The sequence below is a fragment of the Argopecten irradians genome, unplaced genomic scaffold (assembly GCF_041381155.1).
Source record: "Argopecten irradians isolate NY unplaced genomic scaffold, Ai_NY scaffold_0186, whole genome shotgun sequence".
NCBI classification, from domain to species: domain Eukaryota; kingdom Metazoa; phylum Mollusca; class Bivalvia; order Pectinida; family Pectinidae; genus Argopecten; species Argopecten irradians.
In genome coordinates, this window is record NW_027187653.1 from 1 (window position 1) to 14,466 (window position 14,466).

The 14,466-nt window shown below is 25.1% G+C and overlaps 4 non-coding genes across 4 annotated transcripts; all 4 read left to right on the forward strand.

Moving 5' to 3' along the window:
• The first annotated feature begins 170 nt into the window (after positions 1 to 170).
• Positions 171 to 243, forward strand: Trnar-acg (transfer RNA arginine (anticodon ACG)). The gene has a single exon. It is a non-coding gene; the product is annotated as a tRNA-Arg (tRNA).
• Positions 244 to 3,427: 3,184 nt separating this feature from the next.
• Trnar-acg (transfer RNA arginine (anticodon ACG)) lies at positions 3,428 to 3,500 on the forward strand. Its single transcript has one exon. It is a non-coding gene; the product is annotated as a tRNA-Arg (tRNA).
• A 5,951-nt stretch (positions 3,501 to 9,451) lies between these two features.
• Trnar-acg (transfer RNA arginine (anticodon ACG)) lies at positions 9,452 to 9,524 on the forward strand. Its single transcript has one exon. It is a non-coding gene; the product is annotated as a tRNA-Arg (tRNA).
• A 2,413-nt stretch (positions 9,525 to 11,937) lies between these two features.
• On the forward strand, positions 11,938 to 12,010 carry Trnar-acg (transfer RNA arginine (anticodon ACG)). Its single transcript has one exon. It is a non-coding gene; the product is annotated as a tRNA-Arg (tRNA).
• Positions 12,011 to 14,466: the final 2,456 nt, after the last annotated feature.

Genomic DNA, 14,466 nt, shown 5'->3' on the forward strand with positions numbered 1-14,466 from the left:
ATTCGTAATACACTAAAAATAATAACTCTGAATACGTATGAGGTCTAAATTTATTGAGATATCAAAATCGGTAATATAAAAGAGTAAACAAGGACAATTGTGACATTATAGTGTCAGTAAACATTTAAAAACAATCATGTTATAAGCCCCTCTCATGTCACGTTGTAATAGGGCTTGTGGCGCAATGGATAACGCGTCTGACTACGGATCAGAAGATTCCAGGTTCGAATCCTGGCAAGCTCGTTTATTTTACCTGGGTTATCATTTTTAGACTAGCTCATAGTATAGTATTTTATTAGTTAGTTTCATTACCAGTGATCACTATTAGTCTAGTAATATCGTGTCCGATAGCAGTTCAGCTTATTAACTTTTTAAAAATGATTTCATTATGTTTTCTTGAATTCATAATAGACTAACATCAAAATTAATTGACGAGAAACGAATCATAATAATCATAAAATAAAACACCAAAAAGAAGAAACTTATTTAAATAGTTCTAAATTAGTGATTAATTATAAAAATTTGATATTAAATAGTAAAAAAATAATTAAAAAAAATTTTTGAAAAATTTAAGAAAAATTGAACAAATCATTTTATAAGCCCGTGTTGCCCAATGGTATGGGGCTTGTGGCGGCAATGGATTACGCGTTGATTGACTTGGATCAGAAGATTGACAGGTTCGAATTTCCTGGCAAGCTCAAAAATTTTAAAACTTTAATTCAATTTTTTTAATTTGTGCTCATAGTACAATATTTACATTTTTTTTCATTACTATGATATCACATTAATTACTTGTTTAATGATCATATAAGGATTTTAGCAGCATATGACTGGTTTATCAAAATATGATTTTTTATGATTTTTTGTAATTGTAGAGTTGCTCAACTGAAAACAAAAAATTTTAATGCTGAACGACATACGAATCATCAAATACACTTAAAAACCATCAGAAGAAATCATAAATTACGTTTTAGGTCAAAGTAAGTTATATAAATATTTGATATTAAAAGTAAAAAAATGATAATTGTAAAAAAAAAATTGAATTTCAATTTAAGATACAAATTTAATGAAACAAGCCTCATTTTATAAGTAAGTCAGTGTTTCAATGGTAATGGGGCTTTTGTGGCGCAATGGTAAAATCTGACTACGGATTCAATATTGATTTTCAGGTTTTCGAACAAGACAAAGTAATTCAATAATTTTAGATTGCATGGTTATTTTTTATCTTTAATCAAAACAGTTTTTTATTTTACATTAAAACCAAATTAAATTCCAGTCTCATAAAAATTCATACTTTTAATTTATTTTTTATATATTTCTAATTAGATTTATTAAATTCAAATGAATTTTAAAACTTAGTTTTTTAACTATACGAATTTTATTACATTAAATAATTTACAAAATACGATGTTATAGTTAAATTCTTGATATCATTATCCGAAAAGTGTTTGATTGTAATATATGCAAATATTTTAAATAAAAGTGTTGCAATGTAATAACGCGTCTTTAAATCAGAAAGACAGGTTCGAATCCTGGCAAGCTTTTGTTTGCATCTTATTTACTAAATGTTCAAGCATTCATCGTAAACAATTAAAACGAGTTCAAAAATTATGTTTTGTAACGATATTTTAAAATGGTCAGAATTCTATTTTGTAACAAATTTTTATATTTCACCAAAATTCAAACACTTGTAGCTATGTGGTCAAATATATCAAATATATCATTTTATGTTTTTTAAATAATTAAACATATATTACAAACATTTACCAAACGCATTAAAGCGATGTATTAAAAAATTATACATAGTGCTAATTTTATTTATTATATTACTGTGTAAAATCGTAAGAAAGGCATTGATTTTAATGTATAACTCATGACAATATCATCGATTAAAAAAAAAACGATGTTGAAAAAAGACAAAATGTCTCGTTAATATTATATATAATGACATCTTTAGCTATTTTAAAAAAATGTATGTCTATACGACTGTCATTTTGAATACTCATATTTTGTCCAACTTTATAATAACATATTCCGACTAACTGGTAAAACTAATTTGGCCTATAACAAAAATGGCCATAAACTTCTAAAAATCTGTATTGGAAACGATAATCTATATACAAGGGCATTTACAAGTCATTTGAAATTTTTTTTTTTTTGTCTCAATACGAATAATTTTAACTTGAATTGTCAGCTTTAAAAAAAAGGAAATTATGCTTATTTGAGTGAACTATGTAAACTTTAATCAAAAATGTTTACTATTTCCTGGGTATTATGTCAGTAATTAGTAGCATTTACATGGGGCTTGTGGCGCCATGTAATAACGCAAAGATTGACTACGGATCAGAAGATTCCAGGTTCGAATCCTGGCAAAGCTCGTTTATTTTTATTTTTGGGTTATCATTTTAGACTAGCTAATAGTAGACTATTTACAGTTAGTTCCATTACAAGTGATCACTACTTAGTCTCTGTAATGATCGTCTCCGATAGCAGTCAGTATGTCTTGTTTAAATGATTTCATTATTTTTCTTGTAAAAGAGACCTAACTCACACAAAATATATTGACGAAACATAGAATCATAATACACATAAAACACCACACAGAAGAAACTTAAATACGTGTGAGGTCTAAATGTATGTAAAATAAAATTTGATATTCAAATAAAAAAAATGATGAATGAAGTTTGAAAAAGATGATCATGAAATTTAAGTAAACTTTGAAACAAGCCTCATTTTATAACCCGTGTTGCCCAATGGTTAATGGGCTTGTGGCGCAGCGCAATGGATAATACGTCTGACTACGGATCAGAAGATTCTAGGTTCGAATTCTGGCATAAGCTAAATATTATTTAATTATTATTTTTTCATTTTTTATTTTTAAATATTTTAAATAAAATATTAATAGTTATTAAATAAATTAGATTTTTCATCAGTTAATTAGGAAAATTTTTATACAATTAATTGAAAATTGATTGTTACAAAAATTGTTTTTTTTTTTGTTTATTCAAGGAATCATTCTCAATAAAGACAATCCCGGTAACTCCCATTATACCTACATCACTATATTATATATATTTTCATTTGGATAAATAAAAGTTAAATCCCCTTACCTATGATTACTACTACCAATCCCTGTAATTATTACCACCGATAGCGGCAACTGGACTTACTATCAGTATGTCATACGTTTTCTTATAAATAAATAGATATCAAAAAAGTTTTCAAGGTAAAAAGTATCGACGACATACGATTCATAAATACACTAAAAAATCACATAGAAGAATATAAATGGTGTGAGGTGTTATTTTATTGAGATATGCAAATTGGTGATATTAATGGGTAAACAAGGACAATTATGAATTATATAGTGTTCAAAACTTTTAAACAATCTCATTATATACCCTCTAATGTCATCATGTTGATAATAGGGCTTGTGGCGCAATGGATAACGCGTCTGACTACGGATCAGAAGATTCCAGGTTCGAATCCTGGCAAGCTCGTCAAAATTTTGAGATTATTCATTTTATCAATAAAGTTTATATTAGCTTTAGTAAAAAAATTAAAAATAGTTCAAAAAGTTTGTTTTGTGACAACTTTTATAGACACTATTATTCCAACACTGGTAAACTATGTGGGACAAATAAGTCAATTTTGAAATCATTTTCATATTTTAAAACTAAACATATTTTGAAACTATTGAAACAATACATTGCCATAAATAAATAAAATTAAATTTTGAAATTATTTATTATCTTGCTGTAAATTGTAAGAAAGTACATTGATTTTAATGTATATCACGACCATAATTTGATGATTTTAAAGAAAGAATTTGAAAATAAGAAAAAAAATAGTACAGACAATATAACATGTGCAATTCCTAAATTTTAGATAATTGTCATTACTTAAATTATTTGGTCTATAGAAGTCATTTTTTTTTAAACATCAGTTTCATGCATGTTTTACAACTCAAACCTTTCTCCTCATCAACCATCCTTCCCTCAAACACAGTGTTACCTCTCCCGAAAATAGGAATCACACATCAAAATCTTAGAAAGAGAACCTTAAATTACACCATATAAACGTAAGAGTTATCAAGTCGAAAACCACCCTCGACAATCAGGGGTTACTATACATTTAACATAATCACTGTAATCATCATATGGTATATTAATTGATTTCTATGTGATTGTAAAAATGGTTGACAAAACGCAATTGTGAAAAAGGTCATTTTAAAACGTTTTGATCAAATTTAAAACTATCATATTGGAAGTGTAACAAATTTTCTAAATCTTTCAATAGTAAATATTTCAATAACTAGCTCAAAATGTTTTCAATGTGAATATGGTAAAGCTATGTAACTTGACAATGAAAATGTAAACATTTTAAATGTTTTGGTTTATTTGCTCCTGTTTTTGAATAAAAAAAAAATCATTTTGAATTTCAGTGTTAAGTAATTTTTTTGCATTTACAATGTTTGTTTGAAACATGGTAAGCCTCATATAATAATATGTGTAAATATAAAACATAACAGGGCTTGTTCGCAATGGATAACAATCTGACTACGGATAATCAAAAATTCCAGGTTCGAATCCTATAAGCAGGGTTTTATGTTTTTATTGTCATTATTTTTTTCAAAGAAAGGTAAAGGTGTGTTTTAATCAGACATTATAATATTTTACATGAAAACCCGATAAATGAAAAAACGATTGAATCACGCTAATATATCAATTAACAATTAAAAATTTAAGATGCAATATACGGGCAGATGAAGCATAAATTTATCATATCAACATTTAAACATATTTGTTTTTTAATCGTGTATATATTATAATTTTAATAAACAATATACGTTAATAATAAAATGGATAGTCATTTTTTTTTCATTTTTTGCAACATTTTGATTTGCATTGCTTAGATCATCTGAAACCATCTTCATTTAAGATATTTGCCACGGTTTTTTAAGGAACATTCAAAATTTTTTAATTTCACCTTAGAAACTTAAGTAAAAATTAGAACAAAGTAAGATGCTGTAAATAAATGTGTAATGAAAAAAACTAAAAACAGAAAACTTTTTAACGAAAAAAATACCAAATCGTCTGTTTACTGTTTTAATAGTGAAAAATACCATTTTCAAATGACATTTAATTGTTATATACACCAATGGTATATAAGTAACCCCTAATCCAGGAAGTTTAAGGGAAACAATGATGTAAGATGTAAGTGTAGTATTAGTACACTGTACAATCTCCATTTGTGTCAGGTAAAACTAGGGAAGGCCAATAGGGGTTTAGGGGAGCTTTGATTACACGTTGGTACATTGTCACCTGTGTTTGAAAAGTAAACAAATACACGCCACTGAATTTGCTTGCTTCATATTATATATATCAACAGAAATCGATCTTTCTAAATCATTCATATTTTTTAATATATATCTTAGTATTACAAAAAAGGCTTATGTTTAATTTTTTTAACAGAAAATATATATTAAGTAAATTTAGAACATTAATCAATTAATTAGATGCATATAGTTGCTTACAAAATGGAACTTGTTTTTGTTTTAAATCTTTTTTTTTTTTCATTTTCAATACAATCCAGGTAATCTTCCATACTATACCTACAAATAACTATGTATATAATTTGGATTGGAAATTTGGTAAACCCTTATTAATCAAATCTGATTACTACTACCAATCCCTGTAATTATTACCACAGATACCGGCAATTCTTACTATCAGTCATTATGTCATACGTTTTTTTATACATAAAGAGATTTAAAAGTTTGAAAGGTAAAATATCGTGACATTACGATTCATAATACACTTGTTTTTCTTGTGAACTTGAAAACGTTTGAGGTTTAAATTTATTGAGATATCAAAAATCGGTATACAACTGAGTAAACAAGGACAATTTGACATTATAGTAAGTAAACATTTAAACAATCTCATGTTCGCAAGCCCTCTTCAATTACGTTGGAATAGGGCTTGTTGGCGCAATGGAGTAAATGCGACCTGACTAACGGATCAGAAGATTCCAGGTTCGAATCCCTGGCAAGCTCGTTTATTTTACCTGGGTTATCATTTTAGACTACTATCATAGTAGACTATTTACAGTTAGTTCCATTACCAGTGATCACTACTTAGTCTCTGTAATGAATACGTCTCCGATAGCAGCATGTATGTCTTGATTTAAATGATTTCATTATATTTTTCTTGCTACATAGAGACCTAACTCACAAAATATATTGACGAAGATCACAAATCATAATACACATAAAACACCATACACAGAAAAACTTAAATACGTGTGAGGTCTAAGTGTAGTGTAAAATAAACATTACTGATATCATAATGAAAAAAAGACAACTTGGAAAAAGATGAATTTGACCAATTTAAGAAAACTTTGAAACAAGCCTCATTTTTATAAGCCCGTGTTGCCCATTGGTAATGGGGCATTGTGATTCAATGGATAATACGTTTGACTACGGATCAGAAGATTCCAGGTTCGAATCTGACAAGCTCGTAATTTTCCTGGCTTATATTTAAAATTAAAGTTAAAGTTAGATTACTTTTTATGCAACAATTAAAAATAAGTGATTTCAAAAAAGGGTTTATTTTGAAAATTTTTATTGTTATTTATGATTTTAAACATTTTAATTTAATAAAAAAATTTGACAATGTTATTTTTTTAATTTTAATTTTTATTATATAAAAAAAACTTGACAAATATTTTCCAAAAAAAATTTTTAAAATACAAATGATAATTTATAAAATTGTAGCTAACAAAATTTGATTTTAAATATGTTTTCAATATGCATTATACAATTTTGTCAGCTTATAAAAAAATTCAATTTGTTGAAATGGTAATTAAAAACGATCTTAAAATAAAAATTCAAAATAATATTAATGACAGTTTTTCATTATACGATACTTTGAAACATTGAAATATCAGGTATAAAGGTCGGTTTTTTATTTGTATACACCAATGTATTATAACTTACGATATGAAAGGTTGAAATTACGTTTTAATTTATAAATTTTGGAATACTTGTTATCATCATAATCATTAAATGTTTTATGATGTTTAAATAAGAGAATAATTGTTCTAAATGTTAAATGAAAATACTATTAAATTAAATCTAAAAGTAACCAAACATTTGGATTAAGTTTCAATGAAATAATTATATTATATCACAAAATTTAATATGGTAAAAGGAACTTTGTAAACTTATTGAAACATTGTTTAAATAATGTTCAAATAATATTGTTATTTATTATTACATATAAAAAAGCAATGTATATTAATTAAAGACATTAAAAAAAAACTTTGGTGAAGGCCAATGGGTTTTTGAGTTTTCAGCTTTTCCGTTAAATTGAGCAAATTCATAAAGTAAAAAATTAATACCTAAAAAAAATTTTGTATTTTTTTAATAAAGTAAATCGATTTTTTTTTAAATACAACTTATTTGGCTTAAACTATATAAAACCAAATTATCAAATTGATAATTATCTTGATGATATCATTTGATGAACGATTATCCGAAAATAAAAGTTTGAGATGTACATTAGTTTCACTATATAGGAAATTGGCGCAATGGATAACGCGTTGACTACGGATCAGAAGATTTTTCGAATCCTGGAAAAGCTTTTATTTTAAAACTAATTGTTTTTAAATGTATTTTACATTCAGTAAAAACTTAAAACGAGTTCAAAAATAATTTTTGTTTATTTAAAAAATGACAAATAATTCATTTAAAATGAAAATATCAAATTCAAACTGGTAATTATTGAAAATTCGGTCAAAATAATCGCGTTAATTAAAACTAAACATATATTTTTTTACCAAACGCATCAATAAATTAAAAATAAATCAAAACCTAAAATGCAATTTCATTATTTTAATTGTAAATGTTTTGCATTGAATTTAATGTACATTGTAATTTTAATATGAAAGGTGATAAAAAATTTATGTTTTTGGAAATTAAAATATTTAAGTAATCTTTTGAACACATGTTAATAATTTAATATAATTTTAATTTTTAAAAAATTAATTTTTATTTTCATATGTCATTTTAATTTATTTTAATTTAAAATTTTTTTTTTAAAATAACATTATACGACCATAGGGATAACTATATTGGACCAAAAAAAATGGCCATATTAAAACTTTTGAAACCAAAAATTTATATATCAAAACATTATAAGTTTTGAAATTTATTGATTTTTTAAGTCAATATAAATTTTAAAAAATTGTCATATAAAAAATCAAACTTTATATTGAAATTATTAAATTAAAAATTTAAATCAACATTCATATTGTTTTAAGCTGACCCTTTATTAATTAAATTAAATAGGGCTTTGTACTGCAATGGATAACGCGTCTGACTACGAAACGGATCAAAATTCCAGGTTAATCCTGGCAAATTATTTTTATTTCCTCATTTAACTAATCATATGTTGTATACACATACATATTAAACAGTTATAGTTTCATTAATGATCACAATTAGTCTCTGTAATTGTATCGTTACCATTTTATGTATTGTTTCAATTAAATATTTATATTTTCTTTACAAAAAAATTTGAGACCACTCAAAAAATATTTTAAATGTAATCGAACATGAAATCATAATACACATAAAACACCACACAGAAGAAACTTAAATACGTATTTAGGTCTAAATGTAGTGTAAAAAAATTTATGATATCAAATAAAACATGTAAAGTAAAAAAATTAGAATAAATTCAGTAAAATTTAAACATTCAAATTTTTAATTAATTTTTACCAATGATTAATGTGAATTGTGCCGCAATTCGCAATGGATAATACGTCTCAATAAATCGGATCAAAGATTCTATCGAATTCAACAAATAAAATATATTTAATAATTACTTTTAAAATAATATGTTTAATTTTTTACAAAAATGATCAAATTAAATTTAGACATCAATTAATTAAATGTATTGCTTACAAAATGGATTGTTTAAAAATGTTTTAATTTGTTTTTTTTTCATTTTTCTCAATAAAGACAATCCAACGGTAATCTTATTTACGTACGAATTTGCTCAAATATAATCAACATATAAAATTTTAAATTTCCTTAATTATCCTTGATTTATTACTACTATCAATCCCTGTATAAATTTTACCACCACCATAGCGGCAACTGGACTTAACATATATATTTTTATGTTTGTTTTACGTTTATATTTTATCAACAAAAGTTTAACAAATTGAGGGGTTTTATAAAGTATCGACGACATACGATTCATAACACACACATTAAAAATCAGTGAAAAAAAAATACGATTGAGGTGTAAATTTTTAAAATTTGATTGGGATATAAAAAATATAATATTAATGGGTGTAAACAAGGACAATTTTGACATTAGTATAGTGTCAGTAAATTTAAAAACAAATCTCATTTATGCCCCTCTGGGATGTCGTTGTAATAGGGCTTGTGGCGCAATGGATAACGCGTCTGACTACGGATCAGAAGATTCCAGGTTCGAATCCTGGCAAGCTCGTAATTTTTTACCTGTATTATCATTTTAATAAAAAGTATATTAGCTTTCATCGTAAACAATTAAAAAATTTTTAAAACTTTTAGTTTTGTGACAACTTTATTTACAGAAACCTATTCAAAAAACACTGGTAACTATGTGAACAGTTAAATTATTTGACGTTCAGTATTTTAAAACTAAATATTTTTGAAAATCTTTTACAACAAGTACATTAAATGATAAAAATAAAATAATATTGATGATATATTATTCGACAGTAAAATAATAAGGAAAGTACATAGGCATGTTAAAACTATGTATATCAATTCAATGATCTAAATTATTCTTAATTTAAGAAAGAGATGTTGAAAATAAGAATTTGATATTTTATGTATTAAATTAAATTGAAAATACATTTTAATACATTTAAAATTTAGTCTTTGTTTTTATTTCTCACTATATGATTTTAAATCTCAATTTATAACCTTTTCCATTACCATCCATTTCAAGCTCACGTGTTATCCACGACAAAAGGAATACACACATCAAAATCTTATTAGAGATAACCTTCATAACCTAAAAATATAAGTAGAATCAATCGAAAACCACCCTAATGACACTGGGGTTTTACTAATGACTGATGTGTAGAATGTTTTCATTTTACACGATTAATGAATGATTGTATTTAAAATAACCCATGTTTTCCATTTTAAAGAAAGGAAAATTAAAACGTAAATGTACTAGGGTACAATTAAAAATATGTCCAATGGTAAAGTTCTTTAAAAACCGATAAAAAAAAATTATGTACTAGTATGCGTTTATGTACATAAAGGTTTGATAACAATAATTAACATTGTAATAATGGTGTAAAGTAAGTATCTTCATTATAAAGAAAAATACTAAATTTACATGACTTTTGATAATTAAAAAAAATCATTTTCAAGACATCTTTGCTTGAACAAATATTTAAAACTTTTGAAAAGTCATAATATAAAGCCCGTGTAATAATTGTAATGGGGCTTGTGGCGAATGGATAAAAAGTGTTGACTACGGATCAGAAGATTCAGAAGTTGAATCCTGGCAAGCTGTACTTTTTTTATCCCCCCGTCATTTTTTAAAAAGTACATTGAAAAATTTAATCGCCCCAATCTGAAAAAAAATTATAAAAGATAAATGAGATGAAACGATGAAAAAAACGCATTTGCAAATTAAAATATGATATTGCAGAGCATAAATGATATTCATCATTTTCAAAATTTTTTTTTTAATCATTTATATATATATGTTCATTTAAAAAACAAAAAAATAATATAAAAATTTATTTTGCCTTTGGTGCATGTGCAAATCAATCATTCATTCCATATAAAATATAGTGCACCGAATAAATCAAAATACAATTAATTTTTTTCATATTTTTTGAAAGTAAAATTAGAAGCTCAACACTTTTCAAAATGCTTAAGTAAATACTAAGTAAGTACTTTTAAATAATTAAGATTATATCAATGAGAATACCTAAAATCGTCTCTGATCCTGTTTTAGATCAGTGAAAAAAACCATTTGTCATGTGTGAGATCATTTAATATACACCAATGGTTATATAGTAAAAAACCCCTAATCCAGGAGTTTCAAGGAAACAAACGTATGATGTATGTGTAGTATTAGTAACACACTGTACAATCTCCATTTGTGTCAGGTAAAACTAGGAGAAGGCCAATAGGGGTTTAGGGGAGCTTTCTTTAATTATTACATTGGTAATTTGCACCTGTGTTTGAAAAGGTAAACAAATACACATGCCACCAGAATGTTTTTCTTCATATATTATATCAACACAGAAATCGATCTTTCTAAATATTCATATTTTTTAATAATATCTTAGCATTATTATCAAAACTTATGTTTAAACTAATTTAACAGAAAATATATTATTAAGTATTAAATTTAGAACATTCATCAATTAATTTAGATGCATTAGTTGCTTACAAAATGATTGATTGTTTTTGTTTTTTTTTGTTTTTTATTTTTATTTAAATCTTTGTAAAATCCAGGTATCTTGTTATACTTTACCTACAAACTATGTATATATATCATTGAAATTTGGCCTTTTAATCCCTTACCTATGATTACTACTACCAATCCCTGTAATTTCCACCGATACCGGCAAACTTATTATAATCATTATTCATATAGTTTGTGTAAAAAATACATATAAGAGATATCACAAAAATATTTCAGGGAGGTAAAGTATCGACGACATACGATTCGTAATACACTTAAAAATCAGACAGAACTTGAATACGTTTGAGGTCTAAATATTTATTGAGATATCAAAATCGTGTATATATAAAAGAGTAAACAAGGACAATTGGACATTATAGTGTCAGTAAAACATTTAAACAATCTCATGTTATAAAAATGCTGTTTAATTGCTTTGGTAATAGGGCTTGTGGCGCAATGGATAACGCGTCTGACTACGGATCAGAAGATTCCAGGTTCGAATCCTGGCAAGCTCGTTTATTTTACCTGGGTTATCATTTTAGACTAATATCATAGTAGACTATTTACAGTTAGTTCCATTACCAGTGAACTTAATTATTGTAAATGTAATGATCGTCTCCGATAGCAGCATGATTTTAATAAATGATTAATGATGTTATGTTTTTTTCATAGCGAGCTAACTAAAATTCAACATTATAGACGAGACACGAATCATAATACACATAAAAAACACCACACAGAAGAAACTTAAATACGTGTTAGGTCTAAGTGTAGTGTAAATATAAACATTTTGATATAAATAGTAAAAAAATTGAAAAAAATGAAATGATTTTTGGCAAAATTTAAGAAAACTTTTGAACAAGCCTCAATTTTATAAGCCCTGTTTCAAACCAATGGAAATGGGGCTTGTGGCGCAATGGACAAACGCGTTTTGACTATATGCATCAGAAGACCGTAATTCAGGTTCGAATTCAAACAAGTTATAGTATCCCTGACAACATTTTTTATATTTAGGTCTTAAACTGAAAAAAAAAAAAAAAGGGAAAATTTTCAAAAAAATTTTTAAAATCTTTTTTAAAATTCTTCCTATTAAATAATTAAAATAATTGTTTTTGATACATTTTAGGTTGTTATTTTTTAAAGTTTTAACAAATGTACATTAAAAATTTCATAAGCAGTTTGAAATCATATCACACATGTAAAATAAGTTAAATATGTTTAGGAATAACAAGACTTATTAACACAGTTATTAAAAATATAATAATTGATAGCGCATATAGATAAATAATAAATTTCAAAATGGAATTGTATGTCTGGGAAAGTGAATAATCATTTAACCTTCAAATTTTAAAATGTAAAAATTTAAATGACATTTTGCCAATTAATTACTATGTTGATCATAAGATCAAATGATTCATAAAATGGAATTTGGTCAATTTATTTATGGCAAAATAATGTCAGGTATATTGGAAAATTGTTTTTATGTACTTTAAACTCAAATAAGTTTTCACAAATGGAATTTTTTTGTTAATTTATGTAAAGTTGATAATTAATTCCAAATACAAACTGTCATTATAATTTTACTAATATCTTAATGCAAATTTTTCTCGGTACATTCAGGTGAAACCAAAATGTTAAATTAAACTACGAATATAATAAATATAATTAATGCCACAAAAATGAAAACCTTAAAAGTGGTAATTTTAAAGGCAATAAAAGATTAATCATACATTTAGATGCATTGAAACATTACAGGTAATTAAAATTTCAATTTTATTGTAAGTTTGGCTAAATTTTAATAAAAGATTGAATTTAATCTCAAAAAAATTTAGGTAAAACTTTAAATTTAAATTAACTATTTTTTTAATAAAAATTGTATAGTCATTTATCAAAATTTTTTTTAAAATCATTATGTTATAAAATTTTTAAGTATAAAGTAAAAAAATAGAATTGTAGATGTTTTAACCAATGAAACAAAATGTTCTTTTTTTATCCGACGTTTTTTTCAATTTTTTTAATTATAACACAATTAATAGGGCTTTGGCGCAATGATAATTTGACTAATATCAAAATTCCAGGTTCGAATCCTGGCAATATTAATTTTAAATATTTTAATAAATTGTTCATCATTATTTAAACAATTATTAGAGTTTTAAAGTAAAATAATAACAATAAAATTTTGCAAAAAATGTTGAATAATTTATAACAACTTTTTTATAAGTAAACCATATTTAAAAACATGGTAGCTTGTGGCCAAATGAATGGTCAAATATCAAGTTTTGACTGTTTATTAAAACTCCAGGGTTATTTCATAAAATGTATTTAAAAGTCATTAAATCATGTTAAAATAGAAATATAATAATCAAAGTGCTACATTTATTTAAAATCTTATATGTAATAAAACAAAAGCTTCAGAAGTTGATTTTAATGATCATTTTAAATTTACTTGATACAATGTTAAATTGAAAACGGATGTTGAAAAGAAACAATATGAAATCTTAATTTATGTTTAAAAATTTAGCTATTTTAAAAATGCATTAATATAGATATAGATTAATGTCATTTTTTCTTGACATTCTTAATTAAACTTTTATAATGAAAATATGACGAATCACAAAATATGGCAGTAATAAAATTGGCCAAAACTTCCTTGGAAATGATATTATACACATCAAATTCATTTTTAAAAATAGTCATGCAGTTTTTTTTTAAAAATTAAAATAAATATTGAAAACTTGAAGTAATTTATCAATATTTTAAATCTAAAGCAATTATTTCAGATTCAATGATAAATTTTCGTAATGTTGACAAACATGTCCATTTAAATATTTAGTAATTATGAAATTGTGGCTTGTGGCGCAATGGATTCGTCTGACTTACGGTTTATATGGTTGGTTTATTAAAAAATTTATTTTCCAAGGCAAGTCAACCCCGGAATTGAACTCGCTAAATTATGACTGACTGTTATTAG